At 43.7% G+C, this 23,752-nt stretch overlaps 1 protein-coding gene across 1 annotated transcript in view; it reads right to left on the bottom strand.

The window, feature by feature from the left end:
• Positions 1-23,752, bottom strand: part of LOC126419604 (uncharacterized) — a 1,338,018-nt gene that overhangs the window by 62,270 nt on the left and 1,251,996 nt on the right. The window contains exon 11 of the mRNA XM_050086792.1: positions 13,491-13,541. The gene's annotated coding sequence lies outside the window, so the exon portion shown is untranslated. The remainder of the gene's footprint in view (positions 1-13,490; positions 13,542-23,752) is intronic.

Here is a 23,752-nt window from a genome sequence, read left to right as displayed (position 1 = left end):
TCAAGCTCAGGTCAAGTATGGTGTTGAAAATATCTATAATATGATCATTTTACATACGAATTAGTTCTTGGCACCTGTGAGCTACAGAAAAAGAGCAGTAGTTCTTTGAAAATGGTACACCACTTTTCGATTGCTTCCAACATTACCTGTACAATAAGTCACTGTGTGTCTGACGGTGGTTCGTAATCTGTCACCGAATGTGGGAGACAACTTTATGCGTCAGACCTAGTATGTGTCTGGCATTCGCCACTTTACGACGGAATAAGTGTCTCGGCATCTCTTAGCAGTGCTGTTTTTCTTTTCTTTAGGGACACTTGACCTCAAGTCTTTTGTTTATTTTCTTAATTAATCGGCTTGGCATATATCCTTCAGTTACCACTACTCCCTTGTTAGTAGCGACAACAGTTGCTTTCTTGCGCTACTATTTGGCATCCAAACAAACGGCTTCTGAAATAAACGCGCAAGCTCTTTAAGAGACAATGCTGTCTCGTGAGACTGTGTACTTGTAAGCCGACCGTCCTACACATCACCATCATTTGCATCTCAGCGTGTACATTCAACTGCAGTGATGTGGATTACTGATTGTTTAGCGGATTCTGTGTCCAGCGTCCTCGATCTGGCACCGTGCCATCTTTTAAGTTAATAATGTTTAATTAACATTTAGTTTCTTATGACATCAAGATAAGTGGGACGCAAGAAGAGTACAAAACGCGGAACACGTTCTTTGACGAGATGACGTCACATTAGAGTTTAAAAACATATTATATCAACCATTAATTTATCCACATTCAACACACTCTTATTTCTCGTTGCCTGTGGGGTAGGGGGGGGGGGGGGGAGATGTGAATCAAAGCTCCAATCCAAGGGTTCAAGATTCAGTCTTCAGTGGGTTCCAGGATATACAGGGTGAACACAAAGTCTTGCCCCGATTATAACAATTTATTATAGGACAACCGTTTGACATAATAAGTTACATTTGATGCCGTTATATAGGTTAGTGTTACTGGTTTTTTTAAGACCACTTACGCTAGTAAACCTCAACGTGTGCTCCCTTGGTAGCTCGGAGAATGTCGAGGCGGTATTCAAGTTCCCGCCAGGTGTTACGTAACATCTGTTCTGTCACAGTACCCACAGCAGCTTGTATCCTAGCCTTCAATTCGTCAGCGTCAGCAACTGGTGTGACGAAGACTCGGTCCTTGATATAGCCCCAGAAAAAAAAGTCAGGGGCCGTAATCTCTGGAGAGTGGATCGGTGTATTGGAAGGAACGGTCCAGCACCCTGGCCACCCCGCTCTCCAGACATTACGGCCCTTGACTTTTTTTTCTGGGATTGTATTAAGGACAGAGGCTTCGTCACACCAGTTACTGACGTCGACGAACTGAAGGCTAGGATAAAAGCTGCTGTGGGTACTGTGACAGAACACATGCTACGAAGCACCTGGCGGGAACTTGAATACCGCCTCGACATTCTCCGAGCTACCAAGGGAGCACACGTTGAGTTTTACTAACGTAAATGGTCTTAAAAAACTAGTAACACTAACCTGTTTAACGACATCAAATGTAAATTATTATGTCAAACAGTTATCCTGTAATAAATTGTTATAATCAGGGCAAGACTTTGTGCTGAACCTGTACATGGTTCTCAGAAACTGTCTGGAAAGCTTGACTTGTGTTGCAGGGTAGGTTGTTCTGGCAAATAACTTAAATAATCCGATACGTTGCACCGCTTCCGAGATAATCAGCACTCAAGATAACCAATCAGGCCGTTTTCCGCACAAATTCATGTGGCCCGCCAGATACAACTGGTGTCAGTTGTTCTCATAGCGCAGGCGATAGTGCACGAGACTGCTTAGCCGTTGGCTTCGAGGGAAGGAAGATTGGATTTAACGTCCTGTCGATATCGAGGACATTAGACACGGAGCAAAAGGTGTCAAGGATGGGAAAGGAAATAGGCCGTGCCCCTTCAAAGGAAATATCCCGGCATTTGCCTGAAGCAATTTATGGAAATCAGGGAAAATCTACATCTGGATGGTCGGACGCAGGTTTGAACCACTGCGCAACATCGATCGGTGCCGTTGGCTCGGGTTCGATCCTTAAGACCGTCCCATGTTCAATTTTTGCAGCGCTCTCTTCTTCGGATTTAGGAATGCAAACGAAGCACGCGTTTAGTGACAACGTCTTCGACGGGACGCTTAAATCGCGTGCTCAACGATCTGCTAATTAACTTCAGTGCTGATGAACTTGGAAACTGCTCTACGTATCTAATTTGTTTCTTAGCAGTTATTTCTCTGTACAGCCTTGCGGCACCCTGAGAAGTTTTTCAGACTTTTCTGAACCGCCTGTGTTCTGTCGCTTCTCACCTCCCGCAGTGATTTAATATTTAAAAATTCGCACCTACACTTTGGTTCAGAATCTACGTTAAACCGTAGGGCCCCTGTGACTCAACCATGTAAATGTACCAACGCCCCCGACCAGTGTCTTACACAATTGAGTAATTACTTAAGCACTGCTACAATCTCAGTCATCAAACCTTACCGCGCTCGGCACACTTCAGTTATTTCGCAAGTATCAGGACAAATTTTATCACAGTCCTGATGACTACACTCAATTAGTTCACAGACACTATTTCCTAAAACCTCACTGTAGCAGACAATTGCAGTGCGATAAGGCTGTTATGTTTCCCAATGAGAGTGACATTTCCTAACGGAATTTACACGAGCTCACTGCTAAACAAAGAAAGTCTCTGCAACAGGGGGACAAGTCCCGCAGGATGTTCAGGATCCGGGTGAGAAGTGATTCATGTGGTAAAGTTTCCGACGCGATCATGGCCTCATGACGGAAGTGACTGACTTTGAACGCAGAATGGCAGCTGGAACTAGATGCATAGGATATTCCATTGTGGTGACCGTTAGGAAACACACTATTCCGAGATCCACATTGTCGAGAGTGTGCCGAGAATACCAAATTTCAGGCATTACCGCTCACCGTGGACAACGCAGTGGCCGATGGACTCACTTAACCAATGTGAACAACGGCGTTTGCGTGGAATTGTCAGTGCTAACAGACGAGCACCACTGCTTGAATAACCGCAGCTATCAATGCCGGACGTGCGACGAACGTATCCGTCAGGTCAGTGCGGCGAAATATGGCGTTAAAGGCCTACGGCAGCAAACGACTGACACGAGTGCCTTTGCTAACAGCACGCCATCGCCTCCAGCGCTCTTTCTGGGCTCGTGACCGTACCTTTTGCACCCTAGACGACTGGAAAACCGTGGCACGGGCATCGTTAGATGAGTTCTGATTTCAGTTGGTAAGAACTGATGGTAGGGTTGGACAGTGGCTTAGACCCCGCAAAGCAATAGATCAAAGTTGTCAACAAGGCACTGTGCAAGATGGTGGTGGCTCCCATAATGGCGTGGGCTGTTTTTGCATGGAATCGACTGGGACTTCTGGTGCAACTGAGCCGATCATTGAGTGCAAACGGTTACGTGCGGCTTCTTGGAGACCATCTGCAGCCATTCATAGAGTTCATGTTCCCAAACAACAATGGAATTTTTATGGATGACAATGCGCCATGTCACTGGGCCACAATTGCTCGCGTCTGGTTTGAAGAAACGTTCTGAACAATTCCAGCGAATAATCTGGCCACCCAGATGGTCCGACATGAATCGAACATTTTTTGAAAATAACCGAGAGGTCAGTCTGCGCACAAAATCCGGCACCGGCAACACTTTCCCAATTATGAATATAGAAGCATCACGGCACAATATTTCTGCAGGGGACTTCCAATGAGTTTTTGAGTCCATTTCACGTCGAGTTGGGCAAAAGGAGGTCCGGCACAATATTACGAGGTATCACATGACATTTACCGCCTCAGTATAAAAAGCCAAGACGATATTCACGTAAAGGTAAACCGAACTGGCACGCAATAGGTTAGGTTAGTGTTGTTTAACGTCCCGTCGACAACGAGGTCATTAGAGACGGAGCGCAAGCTCGGGTTAGGGAAGGATGGGAAAGGAAATCGGCCGTGCCCTTTCAAAGGAACCATCCCGGCATTTGCCTGAAACGATTTAGGGAAATCACGGAAAACCTAAATCAGGATGGCTGGAGACGGGATTGAACCGTCGTCCTCCCGAATGCGAGTCCAGTGTGCTAACCACTGCGCCACCTCGCTCGGTGGCACGCAATAGCTCAACAGTATTACACACTACCCTTGCAGATTTTCACAAGATTTTGGTTAGAGTACTGAACAGTGGTCAAGGCCCTGTTGCCACGCCATATCCCGCAATGGAGGCAAGAATGGAAGATTGATGTTTAACGTCCAGTCGCCGACGAGGTGATTAGCGATGGAGCACAAACTCTGACTAGGGAAGGAAATTGGCCGTGTCCTTTTGAATGGGACCATCCCGCATTCACCTTATGAAATTTAGGGAAACCATGGGAAACTAAATCTGGCTGGCGGGTTAGGGAAATGAGACGCCGTGATTTGTGTGAAGTAGGCAAGACAGGACTGTAAGTGGTGACAAATAGACACTTTCCAAATGAGCTGAACAAACCATTGCCAGCATTTTTATGAGATTCATTATTAAAGAATTACACATGTCATATAATGCTGACTCAGTACTATACCTACGCTTGTTATCTAAAGAAGGATCCAGGTAGTTGGTTGGTGTAAAAGAAGGAGGGGAGGGAGGGACCAACCTCTAGGCCATCGGTCCCTTATTCCGATTAAAATAATTTCACAATGGTGGGAGTAAAATAATAGAGACCTAAAAAACACAGCTAGAAGAAAGGAGAAAACCACATGAATTACAGAAGGTCAACAAACACTAAAATGGACAAAATCGGACAAGAAAATCACAGAGAGACACAAGAAACATGTAGAAGAGATCAAAACAATAGAGCAAATTACCATGGTTGGCTGACCATGAGAATAAAAAAGGAGAAGCCAACCACTCTGCAACACATTAAAACCTCCACCCTAAAAGCCCTAGGGTGGAGGACACCGAGGGAAAAAGAACATGCGTTAAAACTCAGATCAAATGTTAAACCTACACTCACGAATAAAACGTAAAACTAAAGTTGCAGGTAAGGCACTGACACCCAACACAGGAGGTAGGGTGCTGGGAAAGTTAAAAGTCCACCACAGAGCGGCTGAAAGTGGGCAGTCCAGCAAGAGGTGGACGACCACTTGTGAGCCACAGCGACATCGAGGTGGGTCCTCAGGATAGGAGAGGGTAACAATGCGTTAGCCATGTATGGCCAATGCGGAGCCGGCAGAGCCGGCCGGAGTGTCCTAGCGGTTCTAGCCACTTCAGTCTGGAACCGCGAGCGGCTGCTACAGTCGCAGGGTCGAATCCTGCCTCGGGCATGGATGTATGTGATGTCCTTAGGTTAGTTACGTTTAAGTAGTTCTAAGTCTAGGGGACTGATGACCTCAGCAGTTAAGTCCCATAGTGTTCAGAGCCATTTGAAGCATTTGGAGCCGGCAGAGGACAACTGATTCCCTGTGAGAGGCCCACATGGAAGACTTCCACACGTTCGTAGTCTCCTTAATGGCACGCAGTTTGTTGTGCATACTGTTATGCCACTCCAGAACTCTGTGGTGTAAGACAGAATGCAGGTCAGTTTCAGAGATGCCCATCTCTAGAAACGGTTTCCACGTAGCCTGTCGGCAAGTTAGTTGCCTGGGATTCCAACGTGTCCTGGGGTCCACACAAACACCACTGAATGACGGGACCATTCCAAGGCATAGATAGACTCCTGAATGGACGCTACTAAAGGATGGTGAGAGTAGCACTGGTCGATAGCTTGTAGGTTGCTCAAGGAGTTAGTACGCAGGAGAAATGACCCACAAGGACAAGAGCGGATGTGCTTAAGAGCACGAGGTATGGCCGACAGCTATGCAGTGAAAACACTGCAGCCATATGGCAAGGAGTGCTGTTCAATACGTCCTCCATGAACATACTCAAAGCCTAAGTGAGCCACCGAGCCGTCGGTGTAAACCACCTCATGGCCTTGGTACATGTCGAGAATCGAGACGAAGTCATAGCAGAGCACCGCAGGGTTAATGGAATCCTTAGGGTCATGCAGATGGTCCAGAAGAATCTGTTGCCTAGGTGTACACCATGGAGGTCTACATGAATGAACCTCGAGGAGAGGTAGTAACAGGAAGGATTCCAGTTCACATAGAAGGGACTGGACGCGAAACGCATCATAAGCAATGACCTGGGCCGCCGATGCCAGAGATGAACCGCCATGATTTGGAAAAGGAGACGGTAATTCGGATGTGCAGGAGAACTATGAACGTGTGCAACGTAACTGGACAGCAGTTGTGCACACCTAACCTTCAATGGAGAGATTCTAGCCTCCACCAGGACACTAGTCACCGGACTCGTTCTAAAGGATCTCATCGCTAGGCAAACACCACAATGGTGCATTGGGTCGAGTAAATGTAACGCTGAGGGCGCCGCCGAACCGTAAAACAGACTCCCATAGTCAGGGCGGGATTGAACAAGCGCTCTGTAGAGCTGCATCAGCGTAGAGCGATCTGCACCCCAATTGGTGTTGCTCAGGCAGCGGAGGGCATTGAGGTACCGCCATCACTTCCACTCAGACTGACGAAGGTGAGGTAGCTAAGTCAATCGGGCGTCCAAAACCAGTCCTAAGAATCGATGTGTCTCCACTACATTGAGTGCATCGTCATTAAGGTAAAGTTCCGGTTCTGAATGGATGGTGCGCGCCGACAAATGGATGACACATGACTTCGCGTCTGAAAACTGGAAGCCATGGGCTAGAGCCTGTGACAGCGCCTTGTGAATGGCTCCCTGTAGGTGCCGCTCAGCAACACCAGTACTAGAGGAGCAATACGAAATGCAGAAGTCATCTGCATACAGAGAAGGTGATACTAACGGCCCTACATCTGCTGCTTGACCGTTAATCGCCACTAAAAATAGGGAGCCTTTCAATAAAGAGCCCTAAGGAACGCAATTCTCCTAAATACGGGTGGAACTATGAGAGGTACCGACATGGATACGGAAAGTACGGAGCAACGGGAAGTTTTGGATAAAAATCGGGACTGGGACCCAGAGACCCCACTCGTGCAATGTGGCAAGGATATTATGGCGCCAGATTGGGTCGTATGCGTTACATAAGTCAAAAAATACGGCAACCAGATGTCGGCGTCTGGAAAAGGTTGTTCAGATGGCAGACTCGAGGGACATAAGATTATCAGTGGTAGAGCGACCCTGGCGGAAGCAACTCTGACATGAAACCAGTAAGCCACGTGACTCCATGACCCAGCTCAACGGCCGACACACCATACTTTCCAGCAGCTTACAAAGAAAGTTGGTGAGGCTGATGGGCCAGTAGTTATGCACATAAACTGGGTTTTGACCGGATTTGAGCACTGGAATGGTGGTGCTCTCCCGCCACTGCGATGGAAAGACGCCATTGCACCAGATCTGGTTGAAAATGACGAGGAGATGTCGGTTGTAGTCCGACGAGAGATGTTTGATCATCTGTGGGTACGATCCGGCCCAGGAGCTGTCTTGGGGCAATGTGCAAGGGCGCTAGGAAGCTCCCATTCTGTAAATGGTGTGTTATAGGGTTCACTGTGGCGTGTAGTGAACGAGAGGACTTTCCTTTCCATACGCCGTTTGAGGATGTGATGGGCTGTGGGGTAATTCTCCGATGCAGAGGCTGGAGCATAGTGATCAGCAAAGCGCTCGGCAATCGCGTTTGCTTCGGTAGATAACACGCCATTGATGTTGACTCCAGGGACATCTGTTGGGGTTTGGTACCCAAAAAGACTTGGGTAGGTGATGTATGGCACCCAATGGTCGACATACCTCTCCCAACACTCCTGTTTCTGTCGTTTTATAAGCAGGCGAACGCCGGCACGGAGCCGCTTAAAGGCTATTAGGTGCTCTAGGGAAGGGTGCCACTTATGTCGCTGTAGAGATCGCCGACGCTCTTTAATTGCCTCAGCGACTTCCGGTGACCACCATGGGTCTGTCTTTCGCCAGGGGCACATTAAATAACGAGGGATCGCGTTTTCCGCCGCAGAAACTATAGTTTTAGTGACCTGCTCAACGACAACATCGATGACACTATGTGGGGGAGATTCAGCGGTGACAGCAGAGGTGGAGGAGGCTTCCCAGTCTGCCTTGTTTAAAGCCCATCTCGACAGTCGTCCATCGGCATGACGCCGGGGGAGTGACAGGAAGTGGTCACTACCACACAGGTCCTCAAGTGCTCTCCAGTGGATAGATGGATGAAGGCCAGGACTGTAGACCGAGAGATCAATGGCCGAATATGTGCCACGTTCCACATTGAAATGTGTGAGGGTGCCTGTATTTAAGAGGCAGAGGTCGAGTTGTGACAGTAAATTTTGGAACTCCTTACTTTGGCCAGTAAGCATGGCGCCACCCCACAAGGGGTAATGGGCATTAAAATCTCCCAAAAGTAGGAAAGGTTTAGGGAGTTGAGCAATCAGTGCAGCCAATACGTTCAGGGGTACTGTACCATCTAGAAGAAGATATACATTGCAGACAGTTATTTCCTGCATCGTCCTTATCCTGACAGCCACAGCACCAAGAGTGGTTTCAAGGGGCACAGGTTCACTACATACTGAGTTCAGGACATAGATGGGAACTCCACCTGACACACTATTATAGTCGCTACAGTTCCTGTAATATCTCTAATAGCCATGGAGGGCAGGGGTCCGCATTACTGGGAACCAAGTTTCCTGGAGGGCAAGGCAGCAGAAAGCACGTGTGAAGCTTAGCAGTTGCTGTAGCTCAGCCACGCGTTGGAAAAAACCGCCACAGTTCCACTGGAGGATGATGTGATCATGAGGCTGGGAAGGCATGAAACAATGAGGCAGTCTGCGCCTCAGGGTACCTGCTATCACCAGATGAATACTTTTGTGATCGACATCCATTGTGTCTTGAGGGCCCAGTGAGATCTAGGTCCTCAGCAGTCGCCAGAATCCCCACCTCATCCTTAGACACAGAGCTTGTAGGTAATGGTGGTGTGGGTGCAACCGCAGCGCCTTATATCTTGTGTTTTTTTTTTTTAGTTTTCTCTCACTGCTCTTAGGTTTGTCCGGCTGGGAGAGCTTCACTGATTCAGTCTCAGGGACTGATGAGGACCGTCAAGCCCTATGACCAGCTACCTGTGGTTGCTTCAGCAGCCAAAGGAGAATGACGTTTCTCTGGCTGACAAGTGGGGACTGACATCCCCGACACCTGGGGGGCGGGGTGGGGTGGGGTTGGGGGTTTGTGTTGCTCCTGCTAAAGTAGGTTGTGCAGAAGCAACAGGAGGGAAGGGCCCTCCCCCCCCCCCCCCCACACACACCATCAAGGGAGCAGGTGAAGTCTGACTGCTCTGAGAGCCAACTGTACATGGTGGAAGATTGTAGAACTGTTGCTGTAGTGGTAGCGTAGTTTGACGTAACATGCACAGGATGTAGCCTCTCATTTTCTCTTAGCCTCAGTGTAGGTCAGCCGGTTCAGGGTCTTGCATTCCATTACCTTTCTTTCAACCTCCCCATACTTGTCCTCTAGAGAGTCCACAAAAAACTGAGGTTTTACTTACAGGAAAGATTCCCCATCAACTCTCGTACATACAATTTACTAGGGCAAATAAGCTTCACTGGTATCCTCAGCCTGGCGTTCCTCCTATGGTGTGGCTGGCGTGGAGGGGGGGGGACGATTTGTGGTCGTATTTATTAGTATTGAAGTTAGACCATGACGCTTAGAGACTGCTGGTGTTTGACCACCAGCAAGAGATGGCATACTATGCTTCATGGTGTGTCATCCACCCTGATGTCACCCACTCTGACCAGGGGTCCTCCCCACAGGCCACATCCAGCTGCAGCATAGGCCACCTGGCAGGATGTCCATTGTCAAGAGTCCTGATGCCCCAGGATGACGGCATCTACTCCTTGGCATATATGGCGCAGACATCAGCAGAGCGATCCCTGTGTGGTCAGGGGGCTACAACCAACAGGGTACATGGCGGCCCCACCACAATGGACTGGCTACCGTGCTGGATATCAGGTGCAAAAGAGGTAGGATGCCCATTATCGTCAACAGCGCAGAAAGCGATGCTGCACAGAGGATGGAGGGAAACGCACCCAGGAGGGTGAACTCGTGCAGCAGCTGAGCGTTAGTGCAGATCCATGTCGACGAAGGATGCGAGAGGTCTCAGCGCATGATGGACCCTGTGTACCATGTAATGTGCCCTTCCCAATTGGCTTGCTCTTCGGGAAAATTTTGAAAAATGGAGGTCAAACCCTAAAGGCCGAAACGTGTAAGACTCCTTTTAGTCGCCTATTACGACAGGCAGGAATACCTCGGGCCTTTTCTAACCCCCTAACCTGCAGGGGGAAGGATCTAGGTAAAATTCGTAACTGGATAGAGGATTTGCTAGGAAGGACGCAGTATGTTTTGGATGTGGAGTCATCGAAAGATGTACAAGTAACTTCGGGTGTATCTCAATGAAGTGCGTTGGGATCCTTGCTGTTCATGTTGTACATTAATGACTCTGCGTACAATACTAATGGTAACCTCAGAGTTTTCCCAGGTGATGTGATTATCTATAATGAAGTGCTGTCTGAATAAAAAGCTGCATCAACGTCAAATCGATTCATCATAAGATCTCAGAGTGGTGCAATGGCCGCCAACCTACTTCAAATGTTCAGGAATCTAAAATTGTGCACTTAACAAAACGAGAAAAATGTTGTATCCTATGACTATAACGTCAGTGAGTCACAGTTAAAATCGGTCAGCTCATACCACAACCTGTATGTAACATTTTGTGTGGATGTGAAATGGAGTGGTGACATAGGCCCAGTCATGGGTAAAGCAGATTAGATTAGATTTACTTTAATTCCAATTGATCCGTAGTGAGGAGGTCCTCCAGGATGTAGAACATGTCAGAAAAACAACAATACATGACAAATATTTGCAACTAAAATAAGCTAATGTACCATTCCACAAGTCCCAAGTGGAATGATCGTCATTTTTTTAATGAACACTATATGAAAGAGTCATTTTACAAATACTAATGCACTGAATTTAAAATAAAGTTTTTTGATTTATTTATAAGGTAATAAACGTGTGATACAACTACTATAATACTTATTTACAATGAACACATTACTGCACTGAAATTGTGCAGAAGTTACACACACACACACACACACACACACACACACACACACACCAGTTGGTTTTACTGAGAAATTCATCAATGTAGTAGGGCCACCAATAAATCCTTTAGGCTTCTCTTAAACTGAATTTCATTGGATGTTAAGCTTTTTATGGCTGCTGGCAAGTTATTGAATATGTGTGTTCCTGAATACTGTACACCTTTTTGTACAAGACTAAGTGACTTTAAATCCTTGTGAAGATTATTCTTATTTCTAGTGTTGATTCCATGAATTGAGCTGTTGGTTTCAAAAAGTGATATTTTTAATGACAAATGGTAGTCTGTTTCGTTCGGAGGATATTTGGAGAAATGTAATCAGTCTACAAAGGAGATTGCTTACTAAACACTCGTGCAACCAGTCCTACAACATTTCTGAAGTCTTTGGGACTCGTACTAAATACGATTAAAAGGAGAAATTCAGTGTATGCAGTGAAGGGCAGCGCAAATAGTCACAGGTTTGTTGGACACGTGAGAGAGAATCACCGAGATTCTGAAGAAACTGAACTTGCACTAACTTGAAAGTATGGGCAACTATTCAGAGAAAGTCTATTTACAAAGCTTGAAAAGCCAGTTTTAAATGACCAAACTAAGAACATACAACCACTACGTGTCGCTCCCGTAGGCATCGCAAGGACAAGATCAGGTTAATTAATGACCGCACGGATGCGTCTGACAGTCACCGTCTCCAAATGACAAAATGACGATATGTAAACACAAATAACAGCAGTCAACTACAAATACAAAATGACAAACGATAAATAAACCAATAGCAACAGGAATATCAACATGCAAAACAAAAATGCTATGAAGTTATGCAGCAATCTAATATACTCTTAGAACGGTATTTATTCGTAAGAATGGTTTGGCAATTATAAGCCAAAATTGTTTGATTTTTATGATCATTGTCTTCGTTGTTTCTTTCGTTTTACTGATTATTTTTGTTGTTAATGCTATTATCAACAACGTCTTAAATAGTTTACACCGTCCAGTGTTTCTCTGGTACATCATCCTAAATGTAAATACACGTAGTTTAACTTATTTCCTTGTAATCGATACCTGTCCTCTAATACTCAACCATCGTCTGGGGAAATACTGCCAACACAAATCTACAGCGTCTACAAAAAATTCGGAACAATTCGCTAAAAAGGGCGTTATACCTATCCTGGGACTTCCAAACACGACATCGAGGACGTCCCAACGCCGCGCCAGCGGTACAAAGAAGCTGCAAGAATATTTTATACAAAAGCCGAGGACTCGCAGAAATCATTAATTTGCGAGCTCGGTACAAGACCACATTAGCACGTGTCACTACGCTGCTACCACAGAAAGCCGAAGCAAGAATAGTCCTCACATCCCCCAACAGGCAGGAATGAGACAACCATACGTATTTCCCTAAAAAGCATCAAACAAAAGATCACTGAAGGAAAAATAATTTGGGACTTAATAGAACTTCAACGAACACAGAAACCGACAATCAGGCAAAGGTTTCAATATCTGCTTCATTGTTGTCGAGAAACCACCTATGCAATTGCCTGGAGCGATTTAGGAAAGCCGCAGGACACCTGTGCTTGGCTATCTGAAGCGCCATCCTCTCGAACGCGAGTCCAGCTGTGTTACACCTGCGACGTCTCGCAAGGTTTGAAATGATAATGGCTCCCGTGTTGTTCATTACTAACAACAGTCTAATCGATAAAGTTTAGAAAATTCGAGAAGCCGTTCTCTCCTTTCCGTCAACACTCATAGCACGAACGAGAGTTTTCGATTTATCACCAGACACCGAAGTCTGGCTGCATCAAACCATAACGGCCAGTTAATGTAGGCGATGAGACCATTACTCGTTGAGAATAATACTTTAAATTCGTGATTTAGATTCTAACTCATGGCAGGTGCTCAGACTGAAACATAGTCAAACTTGTGTCCAAACAAACCTATTTCAGCAGCAATTACTATTTTGTACACGTCCATGTAATTGGGTCCCTGTTAGGCGGCAAGATAAGGTAAGAAACCAGTTAACTGTCAGACCAGCTTACACCCAGAATTTAACAGTAAGAAACATTAACAACGAGTTTCTAAACTCTTGCAGTCGTCGTCCGCACATTGTTCACCTGCCAAACGGAATACTACCATACCATTCCAAACGACTAGAAATTGATTCTGTAGAGAATTGAATATACTTTTCGGGAAGTTTCTTACATTGATTATCCAACATATACGGACTGCGTATATAGTTACTTTATCTATAGAAGTTGGCATAACAGAGAAGTCTGTATTTACCATCTTGTTGGGACGCTGCCTCAGTAGTTCGTATTGTCATCTTCAATTATCCTGTAAGGAAAAAAAGGAAATTAATATGCTTACAATTTAATGATACCAGCAGTCAGAAAAAAAGTATTCAAAGACGTTACGTACAGTTAGTCTGCAGCAAGCGTAACTTTTAGATTTACACGAAAGAAAGTCAGTGGACAGGTACTAATATCACGTAGGAGCCGTTCCATCTTTAAGTGCCATCGACTATGAAGATGATTTAATAGCTTTACAGAAATACTGACCTAGGCCTATAACGTTTTAAGAATTGCCCAACGCTCCACAATACACTTCACGTTCCGTAAATGTATATATGGTAACAATTTCAACCAGGCTCTACATATTGAGTGTTAGATCCTCTATCAGTCATCCATTACATTGGGAAGTACCTCGATTGCTACATCTGATAGAGAAAGTCATACTCGTCGAAGAAACCTAAATGTCAATGAATGATTAAACCCAATCGAAGAAACCCAAAACCCCTCCTACCAATATCATATAGTACGGTGATATCCTGGAACACGCGAAAGCACAATGTTAATATCAGTTTCGCAGAGGGCATGCGGTGTCAAGCAAACGGTACCTCTTCGAAAATTCGCAAAGCTGTACAATGTTGTTGTTGTGGTCTTCAGTTCGGAGACTGGTTTGACGCAGCTCTTCATGCTACTCTATCCTGTGCAAGCTCCTTCATCTCCCAGTACCTACTGCAACCTACATCCTTCTGAATCTGCTTGGTGTATTCATCTCTTGGTCTCTCTCTACGATTTTACCCTCCACGCTGCCCTCCCATTCTAAATTGGTGATCCCTTGATGCCTCAGAACATGTCCTACCTACCCATCCCTTCTTCTAGTCAAGTTGTGCCACAAATTTCTCTCCTCTCCAATTCTATTCTATACCTCCTTATTAGTTATGTGATCTACCCATCTAATCTTCAGCATTCTTCTGTAGCACCACATTTCGAAACCTTCTGATGGTCATATTTCCGTAACACCTATAACCCCGAGTGAATTGAGAGCCTCCACAGCGTCAAAAATGGATCGTAACTGCCATGACTGGTACAAATTAGACACGGGAGGTTCGTAAATGTATGTGTCTGCGGGAACAGTCATTTTTTATGATCTAATTGGGCGTGGGCAATCTTTCCTGTTGCCTACTGAAGCATCGATGTTAACAGTGCAGTTGTACGCCATTTATGAGGCTCTACTTTTCGACTTAAAAGTCGAAAAGATCCTGGTCTGTCCTGACTGAGTGCCCTAGAGTTTCTTACGCGGGCAGCCGAAAAAAAAAAAGTAAATAATAATCTTTGGAACACGTTTAGCCCTAAGTCTCAATCGAACATAAGAGCTGTGTCAACTGACTCATCTACAATGTTTTTTTTTAAATGAATACATCGCCATTTGACGGTATTGTTTATTTAATTTGGACCCAGGTTTCAGCCTTTTATGCCATTTTCAAGTGATTGAGTTTATGTCATTAATATATATTGCAGGACATCAAGCTCAAAATTGGCCATAAATTAAGAAAAATATTAGTTCCCCACGAAATGACCAATTTTGAGTTTTATGTTCTGCAATATATGTTAATGACATAAACTCAACCACTTGAAAATGGCATAAAAGGCAGAAACCCTGTCGTAATTAAATAAACAATACAGTCAAACGGTGATGTGTTCATTTAAAAATTATTAAATGACTGTTGCTCAGAAACTTCAAAAACTGTTCATCTATAGTGGATACAGGGACATGTTTGAATTAGGGTAAACCATCATTTAGACCAAGTGGCCAAAAAGGTGCAGCATCTACTTACCATCGACGCACGCCTACCAGACCGTGATTCTCATAGTAGACTCTTCAGACAAGCAAAAACGAAATGGTCAGAGTTAATGTGTAAAGTCCACAACATTATGGTACGTGGTGTGGGCGATTCAACGACAGATTCCACGGCAATGTTGGTTTCTCAAATTGGCGCCCACAAGAAGAGAAACTGTTACTCTTAACAGATCAAGAGCAGGTCATATGAACACCAATAAAACGAGACGTCTGTTAAAATTCATTTCTTCATCGGATTGTGATTTCTGCCTCATTGATCAACACATTGCACTTATACTCGTAGAAGTGATAAATATCATCAGCTCAAGAACAATTCCACTGTACAGTATTTTAAAAATTAAAGACAATTTTTCTATTAGAGCAGCGCTTAGTTCCATTAATAGGTCCGTTTCCACATGTATTTGCCACTTCATTCGTCTTTATAAAAGAGAAGTTTAAATTTTAATGATACATCTAACGTTTCATTATGTATGTATGTAACTGGATTTTAAAGTTTCGTGGCTTTTATTATGATGGTACAGCAGACTATTGGACTTGTTAACTATCTTTCTCAATTATGTCTTATATTTTGTACTGAAATCAGACAAATGTCCTGTTTGTACTATATGTGAAGCATTTTATCTGGTAAAATGGACTATTTGGGAGGGGGGATTAAAACCATGGCGCTGAGCTGTTCATGAGTGTTCTTACAGTCCAGTGCTACTAAAGCTTAAAATTAGAGCAGTCGTCAACACAAGTTACACTTAAAAAGCACGTTTTAGGTCCATGATATCATCTCGGTGGTCTGCTTTAGCGTTCCTCTGACGTGAGAAACACCTCGTAAACGATTCACTCTCGTTTTCGTATGAGGGCCTATTTTCCTTGCAAAGGACTGCTTCAACGTTATTTTTCTTGGCAACTGACATCAGCAACACCCGATATATCACGCAGAAGGGTTAGCGGCTTCTTATATCACTTACCTTCAAATTGTAAACATCTACCTCCTCACTCCAAGTAATTCCTGCAAAATATAAGTTTTTCTTTTGTTTGCTTTTTCACTCGCCTTGTCTTCAGCATTGCATAGCTCTCTCTTACAATTTCTCTTCTTGATTTAAGTTAAAATGTTAGTAATCACAGTATTAAATAAAAACCCATTTACTATTTTTTTCTTTGGCTGATTGTATTTCAGTTGTCCAATACTAACTTATATTCCATTCGGCCACTGCCAAATTCTTGGAATTTATTCTTTTTTCAAGCTTTATCTTTGAGTTCGGCGTTATTACTAGCTTCACTTTTTGGTAAACACGAGATTTTAGGCAGAAAATTTAACAAAAACTCTACTGGAGAAAAGCCATTTAAGAGAAACGTGAATCAACCTTGCAAACTGAAAGATATGTCTGTATTCACGCATGTCTTCGAAATGCCTTATCTCCGACATGTTTACATGATACACGAGGCGGCACTAGCAGGTTTGGAACATTCGCTTGTAATCCCTGAGAAATAAAACTAGCCGCTATTCGTGCCACGACGACTTAAATTTTTCTTGGACAGAAACATAGTACCGTGAGCGACAGTTGCTCGGACAGACAGCCATTACTTAGACAGTTGTATTTGATAAGCTGACTGACGAAGGATCCTCTCTTCTACCTCAGCAACATATCTACAGATAGAATCTGCCGCATTCAGCAGGTTCGGAGAGAGAGAGAGAGAGAGAGAGAGAGAGAGAGAGAGAGAGAGAGAGAGAGAGTAGTGTCCGTGGTCAGCTGACCGAGGTGGCCGAGTGGTTCTAGGCATTACAGTCTGGAACCGCGGGACCGCTACGGTCGCAGGTTCGAATCCTGCCTCGGGCATGGATGTGTGTGATGTCCTTAGGTTAGTTAGGTTTAAGTAGTTCTAAGTTCTAGGGTACTGATGACCTCAGAAGTTAAGTACCATAGTGCTCAGAGCCATTTGAACCATTTGTCCGCGGTCGAAGCTTGTGCAGCACTCTCCACATGGTAAGAGACTGAATCACCCTTTACTGAACACGAGCTGTTACGCCGAGACTCATCAGCTGAAGCCAGCAATACATCAGCTGAAAATAAGTGTATACATTTGCTGTCAGTACTTTTTACAATGTCGGTGTGTCCCTCCTGGTACATGTGATTGCTTGTTGTGGAAATTTCACAGCGATTGTATCTAAAAGCATCAGTGTTCACTTTGTAATTTATTTGTGAAGTTATTTCTGTTTTCCCAATGTAGAAAACAGTAACGGTTGAAATGTAATTTATCTACTCCCGTATGTTCTTTTAGATGGGAGTATGTGTTTACTGTCCGAGGAAAATGACCACATCTGTTGCTTGAAATGAAGTCACTACTTACCAAATTAATAAATATGTGACGTCCTAGTTTACATACGCAATTCACTTGCAGTTGAGCCGCTCACGTCACGCGATAAGAGAAAAATCTACTACACTGAAGGTATGAATAAAAAAACGCCTTCAGTCAAAACTTTTCGTGTTTTATTATATGTGTGTGTGCAAATGTGCCCCTTGATTGAAGTGACGTGTACGAAAACGACGGAGAAAAGGATGATTGCTGGTGCTAAAACTTAAAAAATGTTTGTCTTGGATTATGTGGAATATGCATTTCACCTCATTCAAGAGAAGAAATAAAAACATGTATTACGACAAATTACACCTGATGATGGACACACAGCGTCCGAAATACATTATGTATTTAATAAAACACGAAAAGTTGTGACTGAAGGCGTTTTTTAATGCATACCTCCAGTCACGTTTGAAGCTTCGAAATATGGATAAAATTAAAAAAGAAAAATCTACTGCTATGCGACCCAACTAGGTGAAAATTCAGAAAGGATATTACATAGTCAACATATAAAGATACATCTCTTCCTAATCCAATGCGCAAATTTCAACCAAACTTGGTATACACATCACTTATTGTCTGGAAAGAAACGCTGTGGGGTGTGGGGTAAGAACCACCTACCTATAAAGGGGGAGGATACAAAATAAGTAAGCCCACAACGCAAAAAGCCCTATTTAATTAACGCAGTATTTGAAAATGAGAGCAATTAGCGACTTACAAAGAATTTTACACATTATTTCAAACCTTTACGAAACTTTTCTCTCAAACAACCCCCACAAAATGATAACCGGGACACAGAGGAGGTTGACGAAAACTGACAGGGGGAGGGGCCAGATTGAAATGGACATGGTGGGGATGGGGGGGGGGGGCAGGGTGAAATGGACATGGTGGGCGGGGAGTGGCAGGGGGAATTGGACATAGGTGGGGTAAGAAGCAGATGGACTAATGGGAGTATATACATACTGGGTAATGCCTGGTACTCAACTAATAAAATCTCTGTTAAGGACATGAAATGAACGTAAGAGTTACCCTAGAAATTTCAAAGAAATCAAAGTTTTAACTTCTCTATATTGCGGTCACCTTTTCGAATTGGCATATTTAAATCACCTCCCTGTCGGCTATTCCTGTTCGCCTGTCAGCAGACCAAAGATCCTAAGGTAGGTATCAAATTGGGAATTCCTCGATTCAGAAGTATAGCACATCATTTTCGACAAGCTGCCTTTATGTATTTATCTTCTGAGCAGCTTTGTGATTACTAGGGCCTGCCATCCTATTAGCACACACGCACACACACACACACACACACACACACACACACACACACACACACACACACACAAACTCGAAGCAGCACGTGGTGCTGGTGCGGGGAGTTCTTTTGTCTGCTTTTCGGTATTATCTTTTACTTAATAACAGCAATTACGCTCATCTTTTAAAGACCAACACCTGAATTTGGAAGTAGGAAGTCATAAATTTATGGTATAATTATTTTAAGAAGAGAATTAAAAAGAGGCCAGGAAATAGTAGATATAGACGTTCCTTCACCAATACCACTCTCAAAGGGAACTTTGTATTGAACTTCGTGTCCAGTGTCCCCTGTGGTGTTATCCATTTTAGTATTATTCGCACTAACATCTTTCCACGGGGAAACTAGACATGTTCCGCCCATGAAGATTTAATCTAGTATATGTCGGTGTTTGTTAGCGTGCTGCGTGAGTTACTGTTTGTTCGGTTATATAACCACCACCACCACCACCACCACCACCACTACTACTACTACTACTACTACTACTACTACTACTAGGTTAGTTAGCAAACAAATTTTGCATGGCTTTGGAACAATATCCGGCCTTTATGTACTCTAAGTTACATACCGATCTTACGTGGCTGCAGAAAGAATAACATGCCACAACTAACCTAATTATTAATCTTGTAAAAGCATATTTTAAAATAAAATTAGTATATTCAAGTAGTGTACTTGTTAATCTTTTACATACTGCGTAATATGCATTATGTTTCACTGTTTTAATTATATTAACGCTTTTTTAAAGGAACAAACCGCCATTTGAGTGTTTTATTGTTTATTTAATTACATCGCAGGTTTCGACCTTTTATGCCATTTTCAAGTATTTGATTTTGTGTCTAACATATATTGCAGTACACTTAATGTAAGACTGTTTCTACTAAATATGAAGTTCTCCCAAGATTATTTACTGATTTGTTACAAAATGGTGACTTTACATCAAGCGTTTCGTGAGGGTCAATATTTTTCTTAATTTATGGCCGAGTTTGAGCTTGTCATCATGTTAAGTGTCCTGCAATATATGTTACAGAAATAAAACCAAATACTTGAAAATGGCATAAAAGGCCGAAACCTGGGTTGCACTTGAACAACAAAACAGGTAAATGGCAGTCTGTTCCTTAAAAAAATATTGTATGACTGTTGCTAAGCAACATGAAAAACTGTATATTAACACTGCTGGAATTACAACTTGCTTACTTTATATTACATTCATATTATTACATTTACAATGATACGTTCATTTATATTACTAATTCTTCTAGAGTCGAAAATTTAGGTCCACATCTCAAGATGTTTTCAAGAAACTGACAACAGAATTCCAAGGTGCCAGGAAGGCAGTTGCACACCGGGCACCTGATGTCAGGAGGCGAAACCGTCTGCATTTACTCATTAGGTTATCATTTGTATTCACAACTTTAAACCCTACTTTATATTAGTATTTGAACCCCGCAAGAGTTACTATGAGTGCCACACGATAGTCAATGAACAGATTCAGCGCAAGAGTACTATTTTCACTTGTTACAGAGAACTACGAAAATTTATGTTGTGTGTCATTCGGAGCGATAATATGTAATTAAGGGCGGTGAACAGAAAACTCGGTCTTAACATATAAGATACTTCAGCAGTTTGTAAACACATTTAAACATAACGTAACTGGCTAAATAGCTGGGTCCTCAGGTGTCATGTAAAAATGAATGAATAAGAATGTAGCTTTGAATACCTCAAGGCAAGTTACGTGGCCACTCCCAGAAGACATAGGAACTTCGCTTAGTATTTTATGAGAATCGGGAAAAAAATTCTGCAACGGACTGTTTTCATTTACCACAATTATAGTCAGTTCTCTAAATTGGGAGGTTTCGCGAAGCGTGTTGTGAATCCAATCCAGCTTTTTCAGTTGCACCGAGCATTAAACCGCTGCATGGCACACAGTATCAACCGTAGCTGTTCGCAGTCTTGGCCAAGATTTCTGTGCTCGAAGACTGATGGTGTGCACCCGTTAGATATCAAATCTCTAAGGTAGAGGCCAGAGAAACGTCGTGGATGGTATTCATCCAGTAGACCCGCGGTCTATTCTACTTCCTTTTCGTTCTCATGAACAGTAGTTTGTTGCAGAGTCAAACAAACGACGCGTTTACATCTGGAGATGCAAGAAGAAAGCGAAAGAACCTCCCGTCCCCATTTATTCACAAAATTTCTCAGAGTAGCGGCAGTTTCCTTACAGATCACACAAAATAAATTCTTGAACAGGAAGACAGATGTCTTCTCTAGTTTGCTTTCGTTATACTTACATGTCTTACTAAAGTAACAGTAACTGTGTCCGAACTGAGTTAAGCATCAGCAACTAACAGTTGTGACGAAAAAAAATACTCCATCGTGATCGGCATAACTGAATACCGGAAATGGTTTGCAAACGAGTCGTCGAGTCTTAAGTTGTGTCTGCCAATGGAAACCGACATGAGCAACAGAAGCTGAAAACTTCAGACTAAGTGATGTCTCGAAGTGTCTCAATACGATAGGCCATAGGTGAGCACGACGCCTGAGGTCCGTTTGCGTATAAGCCTGAACCGACGCTAACTGAGCCAGTGTAATAGCGCTCAATGTTGGTAAAGTCGTGGCTGTATGATGAAGATCTGATTTTACTTTCGTTTCTCTCTTAGGACGAAGATGCAGCAGCATTATGGGGGTCTGACAAGAGCTGCATGTCACCGTTCATAACGACGACGCTTCTCAGCCGTGGTCTGATGAACATTCGGATGAACTGCACCGCCTGTGCCACGCTACGTGGAACCAATGCGTTACAGAGTTTTGTAAACACGATGTAAAAACTGATGATTCATGGCATCCGGCGTGGTTTTTCCACGGAAGGCAGCGCGATAGGAAAGTCGCGTGTAGCAGCCACAGTAAGATCTGGAGGCGGCAGTGGGCTCCACTGTCTTGCCTCTACTCCACAGGGAAGGCCCAGGAGTACAAAACGATACAAAATGACAGAGTGTAAGTCTTCTCTTTCCCCTTACGATTATAAGAACTTTCCTAAGTAAAAAGAACACTTATTAGTCTTATGCATGTTGACCAAACTGTTACTCAAGAACGAAACAAGGAATCTGGATTATTAACAGTTATCAATCCATTCATTCATTTTCTCTTACGCTAAAGTGATGTACAAATCATGTCGCGCATACATTCTTGTTAGGTTAAATTTTTATCTACATCTACATGATTACTCTGCAATTCACATTTAAGTGCTTGGCAGAGAGTTCATCGAACCACAATCAATCTCCCTACCATTCCACTCCAGAACAGCGCGTGGGAGAAACGAACACCTAAACCTTTCTGTTCGAGCTCTGATTTCTCTTATTTTATTTTAATGATCATTCCTACCTATGTAGGTTGGGCTCAACAAAATATTTTCGCATTCGGAAGAGAAAGTTGGTGACTGAAATTTCGTAAATAGACCTCGCCGCCACGAAAAACGTCTTTGCTTTAATGACTTCCATCCCAACTCGCGTATCATATCTGCCACACTCTCTCCCCTATTACGCGATAATACAAAACGAGCTGCCCTTTTTTGCACCCTTTCGATGTCCTCGGTCAATCCCACCTGGTACGGATCCCACACCGCGCAGCAATATTCTAACAGAGGACGAACGAGTGTAGTGTAAGCCGTCTCTTTAGTGGACTTGTTACATCTTCTAAGTGTCCTGCCAATGAAACGCAACCTTTGCCTCGCCATCCCCACAATATTATCTATGTGGTCTTTCCAACTGAAGTTGTTCGTAATTTTTACACCCAGGTACTTAGTTGAATTGACAGCCTTGAGAATTGTACTATTTATCGAGTAATCGAATTCCAACGGATTTCTTTTGGAACTCATGTGGATCACCTCACACTTTTCGTTATTTAGCGTCAACTGTCACCTGCCACACCATACAGCAATCTTTTCTAAATCGCTTTGCAACTGATACTGGTCTTCAGATGACCTTACTAGACGGTAAATTACAGCATCATCTGCGAACAACCTAAAAGAACTGCTCAGATTGTCACCCAGGTCATTTATATAGATCAGGAACAGCAGAGGTCCCAGGACGCTTCCCTGGGGAACACCTGATATCACTTCAGTTTTACTCGATGATTTGCCGTCTATTACTACGACTGCGACCTTCCTGGCAGGAAATCACGAATCCAGTCGCACAACTGAGACGATACCCCATAGGCCCGCAGCTTGATTAGAAGTCGCTTGTGAGGAACGGTGTCAAAAGCTTTCCGGAAATCTAGAAATACGGAATCAACTTGAGATCCCCTGTCGATAGCGGCCATTACTTCGTGCGAAGTTGCACAAGAACGATGTTTCCTGAAACCATCCTGATTACGTATCAATAGGTCGTTCCCCTCGAGGTGATTCATTATGGGCCGGCCGAAGTAGCCGTGCGGTTAAAGGCACTGCAGTCTGGAGCCGCAAGACCGCTACGGTCGCAGGTTCGAATCCTGCCTCGGGCATGGATGTTTGTGATGTCCTTAGGTTAGTTAGGTTTAATTAGTTCTAAGTTCTAGGGGACTAATGACCTCAGCAGTTGAGTCCCATAGTGCTCAGAGCCATTTTTGATTCATTATGATTGAATACAGTATATGCTCTAAAACCCTACTGCAAACCGACGTCAATGATACAGGTCTGTAGTCAGATCAGCTGATAGAGATAAATTAAGCAGAAAAATCTGGCCAAGTGCGAGCAGACGTTTCCATACGAACTTAGATATGT

This window comes from Schistocerca serialis, chromosome 9, assembly GCF_023864345.2.
Source record: "Schistocerca serialis cubense isolate TAMUIC-IGC-003099 chromosome 9, iqSchSeri2.2, whole genome shotgun sequence".
Lineage (NCBI taxonomy): Eukaryota > Metazoa > Arthropoda > Insecta > Orthoptera > Acrididae > Schistocerca > Schistocerca serialis.
The sequence above is the reverse complement of the archived record's forward strand: the minus strand, read 5'-3'. Positions and strand labels throughout refer to the sequence as shown.